At 32.5% G+C, this 21,670-nt stretch overlaps 1 protein-coding gene across 2 annotated transcripts in view; it reads right to left on the reverse strand.

Annotated features, from left to right (window-relative positions):
* Positions 1 to 21,252, reverse strand: part of LOC135123739 (protein winged eye) — a 173,941-nt gene extending 152,689 nt beyond the window's left edge. For both annotated transcript variants that reach the window (XM_064048606.1, XM_064048605.1), the window contains exon 1: positions 20,858 to 21,252. The gene's annotated coding sequence lies outside the window, so the exon portion shown is untranslated. The remainder of the gene's footprint in view (positions 1 to 20,857) is intronic.
* Between the last annotated feature and the right edge of the window lie 418 nt (positions 21,253 to 21,670).

Genomic DNA, 21,670 nt, shown 5'->3' on the forward strand with positions numbered 1-21,670 from the left:
AATATCTAAAGTTCGGATGCGAAAATAATAACACAGCATTAGTGAAAACATTCTTGTCTATCAAGTGCTTTCAGATTATTTTGATTGATATTTATTTGTTATGTACTACATCATTCTTATCTTCGTAAACCGGCCGTGAAATACAACAGTATATACGCATGTTTAGCATTAAAAAAAATAATCATAAAGTTTTATTAGACACACAAACGTAAAGGTGTGAAAAACAAATAGCAAAGTGCACAACACGAGTACAAATGAAAAACACCTTAGACCTACTGTTACATTAGTAATATACAACTTTAAAACAATGAAAACCCTGTTTGCGTCTAAAAATACAGCGATTATTCAATGCTTAATTTGGACTCATCAAAAAGATGAGCAAGATCTTCCTACTTTGCTCAGTCACCGTAGACAACTGAAATACACTGCGTTAAAAAGTATTTTATTTTTGTTTTGCTCATTTTCTGATTTAATGCAATTAGGTACATATGATTTATGAATTAGAAAACAATTTGGAAAATTTTCTACGCTGGTTAAATCTTAAGATATATACATATTGCCAATTTTGTTTTCTTATAAGTACCTACTTAATGTATGTAGAAAGAGAAAAAACAGCAACTTTTTGGATAAATTGCACAAAACGCACATATTATAATACTTGTTTTTACTGCCCAAACATAGGCTATAGTGATGATGACATTTTCTAGATTTCACAGTTCCCAGAATATGAAGAAGAAATTTACCGTTTTCGTCTCTCTGTCTGTGATTAAACATATAGAGCCGGTTTACAGAAGCTCAGTTATATGCTCGCGATTAAATTTTTAATACGGCGTTCAAGTACCACGTGACCGACTTTACGCCAATCGGGCGTCGCTAAACGCCTCATTAAATGCGCGATTAACGTAATCTCAATTAAAATATTCTATAAAATGGTCCATAACAAGTGAACAAATTGATTCCTACGGAATTTTAAGTGTATTTTAACAATGTCATGAAGATGATAAAAAGGTAAACAAAATTTGTCTGATCATAATTCTTAAAAACTTGAAGACGTCGTCTCAACAGTGTGGTTAGGGGATGTCGCAAAATGACGTTGCTATGGTAATGTCGGAAAACTCTTAATATACAGTTGCGATCTTTTCTATGGAAATTTTCAAAATTTGTTTGGTGCAAGTGACCTTGACGGGTTTCTGGGGGGAAACATGTGTCAAAAATTTGACAGATTAGATCCCCCCATTGTCAGTTAGTATTTTATTTTAATAGATAGATGAACAAAACATACGGTCTGCACGGGACACAGTGCGACAAATTGAAGGCGTAGCTGAGGGCGATCGACATATTCGTGTTGTGGTAGTTTCGATGGCCATGCCCGGAAACGCATTTAGAACAACAATTTTGAATTATTTTGCCATGTGTTTGCGAGGTGCGAGCACTACAAAGGAGGAGGAAGGAAAGTAATACAGAGTAGAGGGCGTATAAAACTAGTGTGAAGTGGATTTTGTCGTGTTTGAATTGAAAAACTTTACCGAAAATATTTTCCCAACTTTTGTTTCCAGTTCTCTCCTAGAAGCTGTGGGACACTGACTTCGGATTTCCCGGTAACATTTTATTGCCGCAGTCTTTAACTTTTGGGATAACAATGGCTTCGTGGCTTTTCTTTCTTTCCTTTCTTTCTCTTTTTCACAGAAAATCAAAATGTTTTAAATCAGAACCACTACGAGTTAAAGCGCTTGTCAACATCAGAGATATGTAAAAGACAGATGCGGTTATAGCTTTCCCTATCTAGGGCCAACATCTATGATCTAAGAGTAGCAATACTTTGTATCGCCTATCCTTTTCTATATCAGCACCAGTACTATGGATTGCCAACTGTAGGCTACATCGATCACTCTCTAAAAGGTGGTTGTCTTGTTATTGGCCCGTTCTGATGGCGGCAATTATAAATAATCATAACCACCCACAGTCTGAGTGGTCTGACAGGGACCGGCACAAACACAAGAACGGTATCAACGACAAACGTTGCGCCAACTCTGATTGGTTGCGCCGTACAGAGCGAGACCTTCAGATATCCGGTTACCATTATACGTGCTAGAGAAAAAGAGGGAGATATAAACGTACAGTGACATTTTGGCCCTAAACGTATGTCCACGAGAACATTAAATATCTGTATCTAGTCTTTTACATATCTCTGGTCAACATGCGCCGTACGGTGGCCGTGCGTCAAACGTCAATGTGTCACCAACTGCGTTCGGCGTAAAGAACTAGATGACAGTGCTACCAATTTGACTTTTTATCGAGTGGTTCCGTAGAAATGACCTGAACTGTATACAATCATTAGATTTTTGCAATATCACCATAATAACAACGTAAACGACGTTTTGCGACGTCGGTAAATCAAACTGAAATTGACCCATACATCTCATTTAAAGTGTAAGTATGCTTTTATGCATGTTGATTATTAACCCACATTTTACCTTGACAATCCAATTCGAAAATTCTTAACCAATACAATGGCAGAATTATTTGAAATTTGTCCAATGGCATTCACCGAAAAATTTTTTCAGTGAAAAAACATTCTTCTGTCAGGCAACAACACTGTTTTTCAGCGAAATAAATTATGTCAAATTAATTTGTCAAACTTGTCAAATGAACTTTAATAAAAAAATGATAATACAAATTACTTTTCTGTTGGCGTTAAAGACATAATCTTCCAAAATACTGCCCACCTCGTTCATTTCGACTGCTTTATTTAGAGAAAACTTGCGTATTTCACAAAATTCTGTAAACTGCTTCCAAATTGAATCTTGCGTTCTTGCAGTGTTTCGGCACTGACTTTCTTTCACTGCATTTCGAATTTCAAACACAGTCTTGTTACCAAATCTTGCTCCCATAATTAAGAAAATCAACCAGCAGCACACACAAAATTTGATGTTTAGAAATTTATTTACGTTTTGTCTTGTTGTTTTGTTACTATTTAGACTGGGTAGGTATGGTTACTCAACTACTATGCTAACTATAAATTATGTGAATTATTGTCCGTAAAAAGTAAATAAAAATTTTCTCTTTGGATTGTCAAGCCGAATATAACTCGTGATCTGATTTTTTCTGCAAAATTTGTGTGAAAATTAACTCGTAGCTGTTGCTTTTGGAAAATCACACTCGTCTCCTTCGTCGACTCGTGTGATTTTCGTCGCAACAGCTACTCGGTAATTTGTGTCACAAATTTTGTCGGAAAAAATCAGACCACTTGTTATATTATATTTGATAAATAAATGTTTTTATTAAAAAAACTTGTCTAAAGTTATTCGCCCTAAAGTATATGTACAAAGTATACTTCGAAAAAGTATAAAATTTAACTTTGCTAATTTTATTTTTTTATGATAACCCCTGTAAGTTAAAAAATTATTTTCATTAAGTTTCTTCTTCGGGGTGTTGGACACATTTATTTCGCAACTTAAGCTATTGTTCCGCAAATCTCATGAGAATGGTAACAGTTATCCCGAAACGTTTGGAAAACTTTTTAATGTTACATAATTGCCACATAAATCTATCCAACACCCCCAAGAAGAAATATAATTAAAACATGACTATAATGGGGAAAAAGAAAATAGATAGCAAGTTAAAAAAATGGTCGAAGGTTATTCCAACAGAACCTCCCTCGCCTCTGAAGCATAATAAAACATACCCAAATTTTTCGTAAACTGAAAAGATTTGATGTGCGAATTTTATTTTTATAAGAACCTTTATAAGTTAAAATAAAAATATATCCCAAAAGTAAATGTAATGAAGCATGCTACGCCTATGTTTTAAAACAGCTTTTTCTTTATAATATTTTATGATGACGTTATTAACACTTTTGCAAAGGCACGTATATCAATTTGCATAAACGCAGTTTAATACTAATAATAACAGGATTGCATTCCCAAATTTTCGGGAAAACGAAGTGAGCCGTTCCTGATTTTATCAATAAAATACATAAACTCACAAGCTCAGACTCATCACATTTTGCACATTTTCGATAGGATTTATTGGGCGAAATTTTAAAATGACGTCATCAATTTTTTGGGGGTGAAACAAATATATTTTGATTAAACATTTACCATGCGTATGATCAACTTTAAAACATTGCAGGATTTCAAAACATTCGCAGATTCAAAATTAAATTGCAAAATGTTTTACAATTTTTTTTTTACAAAATCTGGACGTCTCAGATAAAAAACTCAACACGGATTCACAAACTACACGTATAGGAGTCTGTCATTTTATACAATTTAAAACCCATTTACTATGTACAAGTTTGAGGTGATGTTATCACATTGTTAGATGAGATGATTAGACAAAGTTTGGTTAGCGTTTTACCATCTACATGACATTCCTAACATACAGACAGGCAGACAAACAGACAGACAGGCAGACAAACAGACAGACAGACGGAAACGGAAAATTTATTTCTTCGTATGTCGAGTAAACATGAAAATAGCTTACGCTCGGGAAGTAAAAATTGATCTAAAGTTATTTAGACAGAACTTCCCTCGCCCCTCAAGTGCTGACGAACAATTATTATAGATTCTTCAAAAATTATAAAATTAAATTTTGTGATTTTTTTTTATTTTTATGAGGTTAACATGGAGATATGTAATGACTGTCAAGCCCAGGTAAAAGTGCACGCTGAGTGTATGTTTCAAGTGAGTTTTTTTTTGACTGGAGTGTACACGAATTCGTAAAAGACAAGTGAAGGTATTGTATAAAACTGAAGTAGCATTTACTATTTTAAATATTACTTAAATTATACAATAACGTACTGCTGCACTTGCGGTTTCTGCATTCGTGTTGAATGTTTACCATAAATTTTTGGAAAAAAAAATCAACCGTACAACATGTAACATTGAAACTACAAAACCAAATGCTCTCAATTCCTGCTAGCGTTTTAAGATTATCGTAAGCATGGTAAAATGTTAATCAATGTTTAGCCGTTTATCCCCTCCCAAAAAAATTGATGACTTCGTCTCAAAATTTTGCCAAGTAAATCCTACCCAAAATATGCAAAATATTATGAGTCTCTACTTGTTGTTTATCAGTGCATTTATATTTTTTAGAATTGCTTATGCAGGGTGAGTCAAAAAAATTCATGAATGTGATGGTATATTTTACTGATCAAATCAAGAACTCCAATTTCCCGAAAATTTGAGTACACAATGCTGTTACTTCTAGTATTACACTGCCCTTTTCCAAATTTGTATGTGTCCTTAATAAAATATTGATAATTGCATCACAAAATTTTACGTAGAACACTTGTTTATCTATACTTTAACAGTCCACATATAACTTTATTTTAACTAATAGGAATAAAATAAAAATTCACAAAAGTAAATTTTATCATTTTTCATAGAACCTGTATCGACCGTACTTTAGGGGCGAGTGAAGTTCTGTTCGAAATAACCTTGGATCAATTTTTTTCAATTATAATTATTATATGATACTTGTTCCACACGCTCAGATTGGTAAGAGATCTAATGGCGTAATAAGTCTCAACATTTTCCCTGAACTCCCCTCGTAAATAATTCAAATGTTACTTACTTACTTATCATCGTATTGATTGATTCTTTGGCTATCCGTAATGCTAACCTAGATCCATTTACACACAAAATTACAAACGAAAAATATATTCTCAAGCAACTGAGCAACAAACTTTGCAATCTGATTAAATTGATTCAGCATGCGATTTATTTGTGTTTCTGTAATTATTTAGAATAATATTTAACATTTACTGGATTATCTGTATTATAGATATGACTGCATTTGATTTTTTTGTACCGCTTAGTTATATGAAAAAACCGAATCGATTTCTCTTATTCCGTTGTCTTAAAAGGAGTTATCCAAATCCCTTGAAATTTATTTAGTACATAACTCGTCAGTGACAATGCTCACGTCAAAACGAATACATTTAAACGCACCAGAAAGTTGAGGACGTCATTTCAAACAAGTTTATTGAAATGAAAGGCATTGTTAGTACATAACTTAAGCCCATTAAAATATTAAAAACCATATCGGGCTCAGACTTTAATACTTTTCTCAAAATATACACAAAATTAAATGTATAATTTTATAAAGCAACAGAAGGGGGTTAAGGCTCTCCCTCCCTCTTTTACCGCAGAGCCACTGCGAACAAGGACCGGTCGATGCGAGTGGTGGTGACGTGGGCGTCTAGTCGAAAATGACCTACTCGGCAGGTTAGGAAACCAGGATTCCCGTCAAAACAAAACAAATTTGTAGCATACTTTAATTTGAACATTCATTAATAACATATACGTGCTTAGAAGCGATAATTATCGCTTGATTATAATCAACGTTTGTAGTTCCTAGTACCTTTCAGTGACCATAAACAGTGTTCACTTTTAAGAGAGAAAACTCCAGAAATGTCTTTCTAGCATTCGAAGTTACAAAATATCTATAAAAAGATCTGCACAATCTTTCCTTTCTGAGACACTGGAGATATACATACATTATTATATAGACAATGTTTCACCAATTCTAGCGTAATTGTGTTTCTATAATTTCAATATCATTTGAACGGTATCGGAAATATGTAATCGATAAAATATACAGCTGTAATCAATTTAAAAAAAAAAGGGAATTAGATATCTCGTTTCTAAGATAACAGATGACATAAATGATTCATATTTTTGTTTCCGCTCAAACAATTTTTAATATTGTTCGTGAGCAATTCTGAAACCCAATTGCAATAGCGCCCTGTAGGACATTCAAAGCAGGTTTCCTTACAAGAAACTTCAACCTTCCATGAATATGTAAAAATACAGGTGTCCCAATTAAAATCTCCAGCCTAAATATCTTGAGAACGGGTGTAGATATTAAAATTCTGTAAACGACATCGTGTTTAGCTTAAAGGTGGAAGCTTATTTTGGTACATTGCAAATACAACGCATAGGTTTTTAGATTGCAATTCATATTTTTTTCGAGGAATTTAATAGAGCAATAAATTACGCTTACAATGACATAATATACTTGTATGTGCGGCATTAGTTGTTGTAAATAATATAAATTATATGCATGAATAGATTTATCAGGTTGCCATGTATTGCCATGGAAAACAGATACACAAAGACGATAATACTGCTAGAGTTAATTTTTAACGTCAAAAAACCAATATTTATATACTTCTTATCAACAACGGTTCAATTTTCAAATTCCGTAAAACTCAATATGGTCTTAATTTACGGAGACAAGACAAAATGTAAGAGAAGCAGTTCGAATTTACAGAATTAGGTACCCATATAGAAAATGCCCAACAGACAAAACAACTTCTAGCATTATAAAAAGCTTCAAATAACGAGGAAGTTTTGGTAAACTAAAGAAAATCAGAACAGCTCGAGATGAAAATCACTCAGTCGCTATACTCGGACAAGCGGTTCTTCAGCCTCAAATTTCTGTGCGTAAATTAGTGTTAGAATGAGTTCGATTCAAAGAAAAGAAAATAAATTTGAACCATACAAAATTCATCTTGTGCAGCAATTACGGCTAGTTATTTTAAAGTTTTATTTTTTATTTAAACTGATTTCCATCGTTAGGAGATTTAAACTGAAGACTGACATTTACTACTTGGTTAATCACACAATACGAAGACAATACTTTTTTGAAAAAAATCATGTGGAGTGACGAAAGTCGTTTTCATAATAATACTGTAGGTACTTAACAGACACAATTCGCACTATTGGTCAGATACTAATCCATACTGGGTACGCGAAACGAAGAACCAAACTATTTGGGGTATAAATGTATGGTGTGATATTAATATTATAAACGGTTACTTAGTTAATAGGTCCTTATTTTTTCAAAATACATTTACTGGCTTAAGATACTTACACTTTCTTCAGGAAAAATTACCGCTGTTGTTGAAAAATGTATCTCTACGAGACCATGACAATAGAGGCCCCACTCCATGGCCAACTCGCAGCCGAGATTTAACGCCATTAGATTTCTTTTTGTAGGGATATATCAAAGATTTGGTGTGTTTGCGACCTTTGGTCGATTTAGAAGATTTAAAAATAGAATTAGGAATGTTTGTGCTGCATTAGCGTGTGATGTCCTGCTAGCCACGATAACTCGCGAACTAACAAAAAGATATAACTTTTGTGTTCAATGTGAAGGACGCGAGTTTGAACATATGCTAAAATAACTACGTTGTTGTTTAGAAAATGAAGCGTACTTTATTTCACTCAACTTTTATTTTACTATTTTTTTTAATTCCATTTTTTTGCCGACCAAAAATTAAATAAATAGCCAAGTTTTTATATCAATGTAATCGTAATTTATTGCTCTATTAAAATCCGCTAAAAAAACATTATCCTACTAAGAAAATACCAATACATTATTAAAACACAAGCAGTAATAACGTCATTGATTCTATGACAGACAATATATCCAAAAAATTCGTCGACAGACGATGGACCGGCAGCTAAACCGGAAATCAGTATTTCCGTCTGCTACAAGCTGGGATACACCAAGAAAACGTCAAATTAACGTTAACAAAACCTCATTTTATTAACAGCTTGCCATAAGACTTTTTGGAATCGCACATTATCCTCATCTGACGTATAAGAGGTTTTTATAGTAAAAAAAAACTTTTTTCAAAAAAAGTACAGCTTACTAGCTCCGCAAACCTTTCAAACAATTTCCAAGCCTCCCCCTGTGCACCCTATAAATGATTTTTTCATGAGGAAAAAGTTGACCAACGAATAAATATTTAAGTATTGATAATGATATAATAAAATTTGAAGATAATGTTTCAACGTAATACTGAGATACTTTGAATATTTGGAAAGTCAAATTTTTTTCGACAGTTGCTAGAAAAACGCAACACTTTGAAACAGCTTCATTGCAACAAAAAGAAGATGAATCCTGATGTAAATATAGGGCACATATTTCAGTCAAGGTTAAAAAAAAAGTTGGCTCTGATCCAATCTAACTATACCCCCCGTCGTGTGATATTTTTAACAAAATTCTGAGGAATATTATAAACTTAAACTACTCTGCGTAAAACGAAGACGTCCCTTTAATATACCCTTCACAGGAGATCATCTATTATTACAACTGAAAAGAGATAGAAGCAATTTTTTGTGTTACATGACGGCAAATAAGAACAGCAGACCAAATGAAAAGCGAACTAAAGAATACTGAAAACCAAAACCTCTGCTTTATTTTATGTACATGAATTATAGAGCAAAGCTGTTTTAGAGATGGTTACCTTTTAGCTAGCACTAACAACGCAAGGAAGTTAATTGAGGACTAATAAAATCAATTTATCACAATAAAATAACAGACGCAAACGTAATACATAGTCGTAATAAGCTAATAATAAGGCAAGTTCTAACGGGTGTTCAAATTTGATATTTGGAATGGGATTGCCTTTACTAAACTTACATTGCGTTACCACAATTAGTCAATATAAAATCAGTTTTATCACCTAATTAACAAGAGATAATTTATTGCGTATTCTAACTTCTGAGTAAGAAAACGGAGCAAAAAACTGCACATAAAATTATAGTAAAATCAAAACTGCTGAAATATGTATTATCTCAAAAAGTTTTTTTTACAGCGTTATACTTTAAACCTATTATTTTTTCATTAGTATCATTATTAACTTTCAATATTTCCAGTACACGAAATTTGTTTATCTCAAGGCCGCAGCTAAACATTCGAACCTTCAACTATGTAATCAGTGACATTATATTTCTAACTAGAAATAGAAATTTTAAAAATATTAGAATATACCCATTGGTAATATTTGTAACATAGTAGAGTACTTTAAAATTTGTAATTTGTGTATAAACAAGCAAAATATTTGAACTTAAGTTGTGAACATACAAACATCCTAGACTATGAATTTCTTTTGTACCCTACCCTACTACACTTCGATGCGAATAACAAAAAAGTGTCAAGTTGGGGTTGAACAAGGAGTCTTTTCGTGTACCGTTGTGTGTTGCAAACAACAAAAAAGCAGCTTGCTCATTCAAAGCCAACTTAAGAATGTTTTTTGGTAATTCCTCACATAAAATCTTTCGTGTCGATTTCTGTGAAAAATTTATTGCTGAGCTATTTTTCAACACACTACAGGCGAAACCATTTTAATTCCTAATACAAGAGAAACATTTTTGTGGTTTTGCTGTTGTTCCTCTGTTTGCTTGTCATCTGATGGCATTCTTCAGCTGCCAGATGTTACTAAGTAAAGTAATTAAGATGCGAAAGTGCGGTGTGCTAATCTAACTACATAAACAGTTTAACTTTTCCTGCGACTTAAGAAAAAAAAAGGCATTTATTGAACAACGTTGTGTATCTGACTTTCTTAATTTTTTTTTTTTAACGCATAAATACATTAGCCAATATCTTAGATGATGCGCATAATTACGTATTGCATAATTCTTTAAGCTATTTAAATAACGGGTGTTCCATTGAAAAAGTCTTCAATTTGGCGCTGCTTGTTTGATCGAAGAAAACGTAGCGAAAAACGCATGTGTTTTATTAATTCATATTGTTGTGTATAATTAACATTTCGACATTGTCAGCTCCCATTGATTAAATTTTAGGTTAATTTCATGAATTTAACATAACGTGTGTTTAGTTGAAAAATTCATCAAGTTGGCTTTACTTTTTTGACGAAAAAAAACGTAGGGAAAAACGCCTGCTTTTTATTAATCCATACTGAGTTGTATTATTGACACTTCCGGGTTGTCAGCTGTCATTGAATAAATTTTAGGTTTATTATACAGCGTGTTATTGAAAGGTACGTACAAAATAAAATCGGCAATAGGTCTCGAAGTATGGGTGCTAAAAGTTAAAAAAAGTTCAGGTAAAAGTGTTCTCCTTTTAGAGATAAAGTTTATTCAAATTTATGTCTAAATTCGTTGTACGCCTCTGATAAAAAGATCATCTCTCGTTTCTATAGCAACATTTAGTCTTGACAAAAGTTTTATTGTTACAGTTGCTAGGATTTACTAAAATAAATTAATTTTACCTATTTATCCTTCAGTAGCGTCTAAAAAGGTTGGATAAGGGTTAATTTTCCCTTTATAATTTTGGATAACACAGCATAAGTTTTTCAGACTTCTTAGACTTCGCGAAGAACTGTCAATTTTGTTGTACATACCTTTCAATAACACCCTGTAGACATACTTCGTAATGTTTACAAAAAATCAGAGCTCGCTTAATGACTTTTTCAATTAAAAACCCGACATATCTGCACTTGTTTCAATTGCCATAATATTATACAAAATCATTTGTTAATGTTCTTAATTCTGTACTTAATTAACATTAATTTAATATTTTTAACAGCGAATGAAAAAATAAAGGTTGTAGGTATTAACAGAAACATCTTTTTGTGTATTCATATTTACACGTTAAATAAATAAATCTACTTTAATAGCCATCGTTAACCAAGAGACTACACAGGCATTCAAGCGAAACTTTGTGCTGTTTTACCGAAAAGCCACCTGATCTCAATTGAAAAATAAATAAACAAACAAAACAGTATGACCGAAATGAGAATCTCCAAATATAACGTTTCTGTAGTGAATATTATCAATTATTATAATGTCAAGCTAAACGGTGTGTTTAACGCGTTGATCACAAATCCAAAAGAATCTGGTTTGATTCTGTTTTATAACGAACTAAGTAACACCAGCATGCGTTGCAGTGCTACTTATAAGACGTGTGATACCGCATTAGTTATTGTCTAATTAACTAAAATCTACTGACTTTCAAGTTAAACTTGTGAATAACAAAATTGACTGTGGAAATCTACTCCCCAAATTAGGTTCAATGTACCTCGATTATCGTCGAGATACGTAAATACCTTGAATATCCCAAGAGCTCACATCAGATATATTCTTTATCAAAAGTTAATCTGTAACAAAGTATAACGTTTGTATTAATTATTATTTTCGTTTGTTATTTCATTGCTGAGTGAATTACTGTATTATTTTATTTTTATTGTTGTCCTGTAATTGGACAATAAAGTATTATTATTATTATTATTATTACTGACCACCGAAATGTCACCCTTTGCATTTGTTTCAATTCTACCGAGCATACGCACTCATACGCAGAAAATACATGAACGAATCATTGCAAAGTGGTTGTAATAATTCAAAAACCTTGGCGGGTGTGCGGTCTACAACTCACCCAAACAACTACAACTCATTCAAATCAAACAAATTTCTCGTGAATGTATAAACATACACACTTGAAAGTTACCATGTTATTATTGCTGAGAGGCCATTTTCCCCGTTGGTTATCTATTTTAAATATATTTTACACTGTCCGTACTTGAGCGGCGTCCCCTTGGAATTTGCGCCCCCACGGCGCAGGGGCTGCGGGGATATTATTTATGCCGCTAGTTTTTACTTTATAGGAATTATAAATTACAAAACAAACATTGCAAAGTCTAAATTTATAATTTTTCAATGAAGCGGGATTTGTTGGTTTTGTACTCCATTTCTTTACATTATGTATCATTTTCAGTATGTCTTATATCAGTGGCTCCATATTCATTCTCGTACGACTCGGATCTATGATCAGAGATCGGATGATGGTCAGCAGATATGGGTTCTAACCATTTTTTGTTCTACACAAATTCGCATTACTTTTATGATCAAGTAGCGATAAAATGGTTTATATTCTACCTCTTATTACTGTTGTTTGGTGTTGCTAAAAACATATTTTACATGTACCAAAATAGGCTGGAACCTACGGCATAACCTTATTGTTTGCTGTAAATTTTACCATACCAATATGTCAAATTTACAATACTGATACAAAGAGCAAAAAATATTTGATCGTTTAAGCAACATTTCTTCTAATTTGGAACTTACAACAAGATAATAAATTGTTACAATTATGGAACATCTTAAGAGTACCTATTTTCTTGAGAGTAAATCTAATCGAGTGTACGAATATGCTTAACTTCGGAACTAATGTTGATTTTATAACCTTTGCATGAAAGCACGTTGCAATTTCTTCGTAAATTAAGAATTTTAAATGAGTTTATTAAAGTAAATTTAGAACGCGGTATATGGTCGCCAAACGTAAAAATAAACACGACATGTGGTTCTAGTCAACTTAAAAGTGTAACATGTCCACATGAGAACTGGAGAGTACGAATGTTCACAAATGTACCTATAAACCAATTCCTGTAACTTTTTTATGTATCTTTTATGTTTTTACTGCTCGAGCTTAAGCTAAGGAAGTATGTATTGTAATGGAGTCCATCCGGCGAACGGCCACTCTCATGTTTTCTCCACGTTTCATGATTTCTACAGTATGAAAAATTCCGTCCGTCCGTCCGTCAGCTGTCTGTGTCAATTTTTATCAGACCGATAATCTCCGTGATAAATAGACAGATTGTCAAATTTTATATGTATGTTAAGAATATATACTGTGTTGTACTAATTCACGCTATTTGGAAATTGGCACGGAACATCATGAACAAATCATTAAGAAAATGTGTTTGCAAGAAAAGAAATCGAAAACTGTCTGGCTGAAACCAATGGGTTGCGAGCGCCGACGTCTTCTAATAACACCTGCAATTATAATAATTGTACTTTTGTATTTAATTATCATATTCCAAAATAAACCAACAACATTTTGAGTTATTTCACTTACTGACATAAAAAAACTATGGATTCTTTTTCTCTGAATGACTAGTTAAAATTTTAAAAATAAAACGTTCTTATTGGCTAAAGCTACCCGAGGTAAATTATCTAAATAATTAATTGTAGAACTGAATACTAGTTCTCAATTTTACATTTAAAATAGAAGAAATGGGAAATTTTTACAATAAATTTATTCATAAATGACGATAATTTTTATGTGATAATTTTAATTATTTAATATATACTAATTTTATTATACATACCACAATGTATTTTACGAAACAAAAACGAGTGAAATATACAGGTTATCTGTTTCTGACATTTTTATTGATAAAAGTTATACTATGCATGATACTTAAAAAAAAAACCTACGCTGCGTTTAACGATCTTAAAACCTTGTGCAAAAGTATGGTTTCGGAAACATAATGTATGAACCTCAAAAGTATATGTACCTGTAGTTGTAATTTATTGTGCTCGCACATTAGGAACGCATTACTTTTCCAGGCGTCTACAGTAACACTAATAACATCTTTCTCTGAATCCTAGAATTTAATTAGTCTGAAAAAGATAAGTGTATACTATTTTTACCTGGATGGCACTATATACGTAAATATCTAAAAGTTGGTCTTCTGTAGATTGTGTCATTTTTCTAAACGCGAAAAGTATCATGCGAAATCACCTTTGTGAAATGAGATTGCCAGGACGAATAGTGGACGAGATAAATCTTCGTCTTCACAAAAAAAAAAAAAACAAAAACAACTGTACTCAAGACTACACAGCCGAAGTGAAAACTTCTATAGCGATCGTATAAATTCAAAATATGGGTGTTTCTCAAATAAGAAACTCTTGAACCGTGTATTCTCGCATTTATCAATAATAAATTAAATTGTGAACGAGTGCATAAAAGATGTCAGACTGTGAACTATATACGCCTCCCGAGATGCTATTATGGCAGTTAGCACTTTTACATCCCTTGTAAAAATAATTTCAGAATCTAGTAATTGCCAATTTTCATTTGTCCAGCATTACATAACCTCAATCTTTATTATAGACCTTGGTCGATACGGATTAACTTCACTTCCATTATTAACCTTGGTCAAATTTAACTATCATTATTGACTTTGGTAGAGAAAAACGAATTTACAACTCACCGACATTTCCAATGTATGTGCTTTACATATCAATTATTCTGCTGAATCTTGCTGTAAATAAATATGTTCTACAACATTATCATAGTGTAAGAAAGCAACAGTGGGCTTCTGGTAACTTACATACGCGACAAATACTTTTGATTAAAATCTATGTATCTAAATAACTAACAAAAATTATGTCAACTGTAGTTCCAAATTGTACTCTCACTTGGTTCATTGGACATATTGAAATTCAATGTGGTTGTCACGATAGTAAGTATTAGGAATAGTAAGTATCGTTTACTGGGCGATGACAAAAAAGGAGCGAAGTGACGTTTCCAATTTGCCTGAGGCCAGGAAACTCCTTAAGGCGAGTCTGTATACGATCGACAAAATTCTAGCGTTTTTTTAACCAATTTGTGCTGTCGACAAAAATTTAGCACATCAACGAAGCCTGTTTTTAGTTTTCAGAATTTGTTGCTATGGTTTCACCCAGACATAAACAATGTAATCTTGAATACATGATTACTTACCATTCGCCCTAACTTACCGTGAAAACATTCATCATTCTCTCAAAATTTTTCTCCATTAAACTGAGTTTGTAATGCTATCATCTTTACGTTTTATACCTAATGTGTAGTATGAATGATATGTGTACAACAAAATATAGAACTACAGTTGAAGGAATTTTGTTAGATATTTAGAGACATTTCAATCAAAAGTAAATATCTCATATGTATTTTAGTTGCCATAAGTCCATAACAAATATTTTCGTATAACATAATATTTATTACTTCGAACTGATTACGATCGCCATAGAAGTTTTCACTTCAGCAGTGCGGGCTAAAGCACACCCAGTTTTTTTTTGTTCCGTACAGTTGGCCACCTAAAGGTTAATCGCTCCGACGCGATGGTCAGGTGCATCATCGTACTGGAAGTATGCCATTTTTACACAACGAACTTGTATCTAAACAGTGCAGCTATAGACAACAGCTGAATGTTTTTCCTGGCTCGCTCGGTTCTCGAACCGAACTTACCTGCATGAGCGTTTTATCCTGTTGCCTAACGAATCAAACTTATTTATTGCCCATGAAAAAATCGAAGTTTTTACTTCAAAAGTAAGCGCTGTGAGGCTACAGAAGTTTTCTCTTCAAAAACATGGTCTAAAGTTATTTAGACAGAACTTACGAGTATTTCATCTCTTAAATATAATCAAAGAAATCCAGTTGGTAAATTTATTTTGTTATCATAATCCCTACAAATTAGAACATGGGTAGACTGTAACTGTTAAGTTACAGGTAAAGAAGCGTGATGATATTCCATGTTTCACTGGAATTTGGCATAATAAAATTTTGTGATGACGCCATCAACATTTTAGGCAGGACTCCATATCAATTTGGGCAGATATAGTGCAATACTAATAATACGAGTAATGTAAAGTTCGGCTAAAAATATTGTGCGTTTAAGACTGTGACTTCCTTACAGGGGATGCCCCATAAGATTCAGTAAATAGACGTACCATATTGAATTAATTTTTAATTGTTACTCTTACAGTAAGGGAGATAAGCGAGATTTACTAAGCCAAATGTGACGAACTCCTAAACATTACCGCAAATTGAGTAGCAATTAAGCCATAACCGCACTATGTCGTTCAAAGAACTACACATACACATAAACTTCCAGAAAAATGAAATGAGCCGCTCTTGATGTGATCAACAAAATAAATTATTTCATTCGTTTTTTTAATCATCCTCTATAAATAATTGTTTGCAGTCTCTTTATTAAATTGAAAAAATGTTATGTTACTTTGATTGAAGTTTTTCCCAAAATCTGGAAGTCTAGGATAAAAAATCAAGGCGAATTTATAAACCACAAGTATAGAAGTATGTATGTTATTTTGTGAAACTTAAATAGTATTTACTATGAAAAATTGAGATGATGTCATCAAATTGTTGCTGCGGCAGAAACATTCTCAAGATCTCCCATATGATTTTTTATGAATTAAATTTAAACGCCACAACAGTGAAAGTAAATCTATTTTAAAAAATGTAGAAACAAAAAGAAACTGACATAATATTCAACAGTGAAACAAGAAATCGAAAATCGATACAAACTACGTTATTCAAATAAATACATAATTACTGACCAGGAAACCGAAAGAATCTAAATGGTATAAATGGAACGAACATTAAAACAAGCAGATGTGAACATTTACAATTTTTATAAAACAAATTTCAACAAAGATCTAATAAGAAGCAGTCCTAAACGATTGCGTCTGATTAACTTTTTGTCGTCTCAGGGATGATCTTATTAGGAAAGATACAATTAAAAATAGTGACATATGAAAAATAAATTCAGTGAACATATGAACAACGCAATATTATCAGCTGAAAAAAAACTTTATTTTCAGTCAACACTCATCAACTTAAAAGGCTACAGGGCTGAATAATGGTGCTACAATAGTAGAAGATAATGACGTGTCATCGCAACGAACGTAACACCAGCCGCAGTAAAAGTATACTGTAAAAATAACGAAATTTAATTACAATGTTCCAACTATTTTAGCAAAATTTTTATAAACATGTCCGAAAAATTAATTAATTAATCTTGTGCTTAAATTTAAGTAACATTTATATTCGTACCTATGTATCATGCAAATTGCAATCTTAAAAGTACATTTGTGTTGCACATATGTAGTTCATTAGTTCATTACACGTATATACTTATTTATAGCATCTAGCTATCGTGGAAATTCCTAATATTGTAAATCTCGAATTATGCAGCTGCAACCTCTTCAGTTCTTTGAATTAGATGTGTGATCATTTCTTCGTAATTGTACTTAGAAACCTTGTTATAATCATTTTGTTTAAGTAAAGGATCCTTATGGTGATTAAACTTAATAAAATAACGCAAGATTACCAATATATTGCCTAAATACACACCACCCAAAAGTTTCAATCAACACTAGCATTTTACTACTCTATAACTAAACCTATCTGAAGTAATGTTCTTTGTGTACCTTTTAAGCAATTGAAGCTAACTGGTTCCCGATAGGCCATTTTCGTAAACATTCTTCAAGACGAATTTCAAATTCTTCGGCTTACGAGGCGTTCAATAAGTAAAAAAGTTTTGCAAGAAATCCCTATTTAAAATCAAAATCAACAATTGTGAAAAACAAAAAATTGACCTACAAAGTTCAAACATTGCCTTGCCCCCTTGCCCCCTTGCATTATTCTCACACAGATATCTGTGACGATAAATTACACAATGTATAAGGTAGATCAGTGGTTCGCAAACTGGGTGCCGCGGATCCCCCAAGAGGGTGCCGCGAAAATTTTATAATGATGTTTGTAAATATAAGCACAGAACCAACTTTAAAAAATAATAATTGATGATCTGATTTTATTAATGTGGTACAACTGTTCAGTAATGGAAAATGTGTTCTGAACATGTTAATTTTCTTCATACTGAAGTAAGATGGCTATCTAAAGGCCGTGTTTTTTCCCGATTTTGGGAATTAAGAAAACAGATATAAACGTTTTTTGAATCAGAAATTATTGAACAATTTTTTGACCTATTAAACTAATATTTTTGAACACTTAAATAAAATATGTACATTCAAGTATGCAAGGTAGAAATGAAAATATTTTAACCTGCAGTGAAAAAATTTTGGCATTAAAAGACAAGCTTAAATTATGAAAAACAAATATTTATAAAACAATCTTAACATCAATTACATATTATACAAACATGTGATAAAGTGTTTTTGATAATAAATTAGTTACAATTAAAACTGTTCTTGGTGGGTGCCGCCAAATTTTGTTTAAAATTTTAGGGTGTCATCAATAATAAAAGTTTGCGAACCACTGAGGTAGATGCATATTGTTTCACACATTCTAAACAGAATTTGCTCCATGTTGTCACTATCGGAGAAATTTTGGTTAGCGATCTATTAGGCTGATAATAATCATCTCAAATTTCACAGCAATCGGTTTAGTAGTTTCCATTAATAAATTGCAAAATTTGTTTGCACAATTTTGATTTTTTTTTAAATATGTATAAGCGGATTAATTAAATTATATGTTGAAGGGTTAGTTATTTTACAGAATTTAAGAATTGATTTTCGTTACCACTGAACCATCTACACGGTACCAAGTACACCTAAAATTCCACAGCAACCCGTTCTGTTTCGGGGATTGTGTGTATAACAAAATCACTATAACGGACTACAAACGACAGCCAGACGGAAATGGGAGACGCGACATTTTTCATATTGTATGAGCCATGAAACGTGAAATTAGTAATTCGTCAAATGGACCTTTGGACCCTTTGCGTTCGTGAACTAAAATGGTAAAGAAATCATATTTTGTGTCAAAATTTAAAAACATTATATTTTTTTGGAGGAATAGTACTCTACTGTTACTTTTTACTGCTGAATTCTCATAAATTTGTAGTTAATATTTAAGCAACCAATGTTTTAGGCTAATAAATCTTAAGTTTTTGCAAAATAGTAATGACGAACTGTGTTCTCTTGTTTTAATAATGACCTAGGCGTTTTATTACTTTACGTCAGTTGAGGCAAAAAAACAAGTTAAAAATCGCAGATTACAATTATTTGGTTTAATCACAGTTTGCTTTGCATACCGAAACATTCTTTGATATTTAAGATTAGACGAACTTCATTTTATACGAAAATTTAATGAAATATGTTCTGACAACAGCTGAAAACCTATGCAAATTTTAGTAAACGTACACAGTTATTAAAAAAAAAATGCGCCAGTGAATCACATTTAAAGTTTTTTTTTTCCTTTTTTTTTGAAACTAGATCATGTTTAACTATTTTTTTGGTTAATTTTACCCTAATAATACATTCGATTCTTACTAGTTATTACTGTACACCTGTATAATCGCGTTGCAGAATCATGCGAACTATAGGCCCTCGGTATGGACTGTGGCTAATAGGAGAAAAAAAAAAAAAAAGTAAAAACAAAACTCTTAAAGACAAGAATAGCTATTACGCGACACGTTTTTCAGTCTTTGTGGGATTTGATGTAAAGTAAATAAATCAACAAATCTAAATTTTCACTACAAGATAGAAATTTACCGAGTGCAAAATTTTCACCAGTACAAAATTCTTCTAAAACTCAATTTACCATCCGAAACGCCAATAAAAGATTACCTTTCTCTAACGTAAAAATTTTCTTCAGTGGAAACTTCAATATCTTCTACAACGGCCATAAAGATCGACACTGTTTATAACAGAACTAGTACCTAAATATTTGCACTTTAATAAAAAATACGTTTCTGCAATGTATTAATCTCCGAGGATTGTACAGGCTATTGTTAAAGTTGACCACCTATTGTGGTGAAATATTTGTGGTATTTTGTGTTTCTATGGTATATCATGTTTAATATCTTGATTCCTTCCGATGAGTTTATTTTTGCACCAAAAACTTTGGAAAAAGGAAATAACTGCGTTTCTAGCGCACTAAAGTTTAAAAATTTAAAACGTGCCTGCTTTCGATAAAATACTATTAATACTAATGCAGTTTGTTAAGATGTAGTTTTTTACTTATGACCATTAATTGAGTTTACAATATATTTGATTAAACGAGTTACGGAGATATAAATCTGCAGTAAAATAACGGATATAGGTGTTTACATACATACAGTGCAATAACGGACAATCATTTTTTTGCTTTAAACTGTCCTATTACCAACATGGCTGTTTGGAACAATCATTTTTATACATAATAGCAACATTTGGGTAAACAAATTACTGTAAACGTAAAAAGAACACGTGTTGTGGTGGCATTATTTCACAAATATATTTTCTATACTAGGAGGCTATGTCTAAACTTGTTACCGACGGTTCCCCAATAAACCGTTGCAATTTAGTAATGGGATGTCTACATTTACTCCACTAAACTGTTAATGAAAATGTTACTTTCGTTAATAATAACAACAATAAATTATATTTCCACGTCACATCACACGAAAATGCACTTTTATACCTTCAGCTTGAAACTGCGACGTTTCTAGAATGCGAAAGACAAAACTTACATGTAAGGGTAGGTCCAATATCCGAAAATCAATATGCCCAAAAACACTTCTGCATATTCTTGCAACAATAACAAACTCCACACACGAACTTCCGCACTAAACAGAAAACACTTAACATCAAACAGGATCACATCTTCCTACTTTTCCTTGATTGAACTAAGAAATTCTGAATAAAATAACAGACACACGAATAACCACACTGGGACTTGTAGGAACCATTAAATACACTTTAACTGTTAGATTGAAGTAAACTGGTGTCGTTTTTCGCGTTCGCGGTTTAAAAGTCGTTTGTTTTATTTTTTTATAGTACACCGGTTACAAGAATTTGATTGTTTGGCAATATAATTCCTTCCCTATCACATTGATGGCGTTGGCTCACTGTTCACTGTAGTCGATGCAAGAGGACAGCAAAGGAATCGGTATGCTAAGCCTTCCTCGGACGGGTCCGGAAGTGTTCGGAACGAGATCGGAATATTTTACGAACAAGATGCGTTTAATTTTACTGACAACAGGATTTTCAGATACACAAGCACTCAGTCCATTAGTATCTTTAAATTCTATCTAATCTACGCAGGCATATTATGTAGATAGTTACATAGGTGACTTATTATATTACTAGTAGTACTCACAATAGTAATAATAGTGGGATTACAGATCCCGTCAACCCCATCAAACCAGCGCTGGATTATATACGAGGCGCATGAGGCGCGCGCCTCAGGGCCCGGGGAGACAAGGGCCCGACAGCAAGCGAACAACAATAACTTAAGTTCAAATTAATGCTTAATAATTTAGGTTCGCTAATTCATTATTTTA

This window comes from Zophobas morio, unplaced genomic scaffold, assembly GCF_036711695.1.
Source record: "Zophobas morio isolate AGI-343-1 ecotype UQ-CSIRO unplaced genomic scaffold, CSIRO_AGI_Zmor_V1 ptg000006l, whole genome shotgun sequence".
NCBI classification, from domain to species: domain Eukaryota; kingdom Metazoa; phylum Arthropoda; class Insecta; order Coleoptera; family Tenebrionidae; genus Zophobas; species Zophobas morio.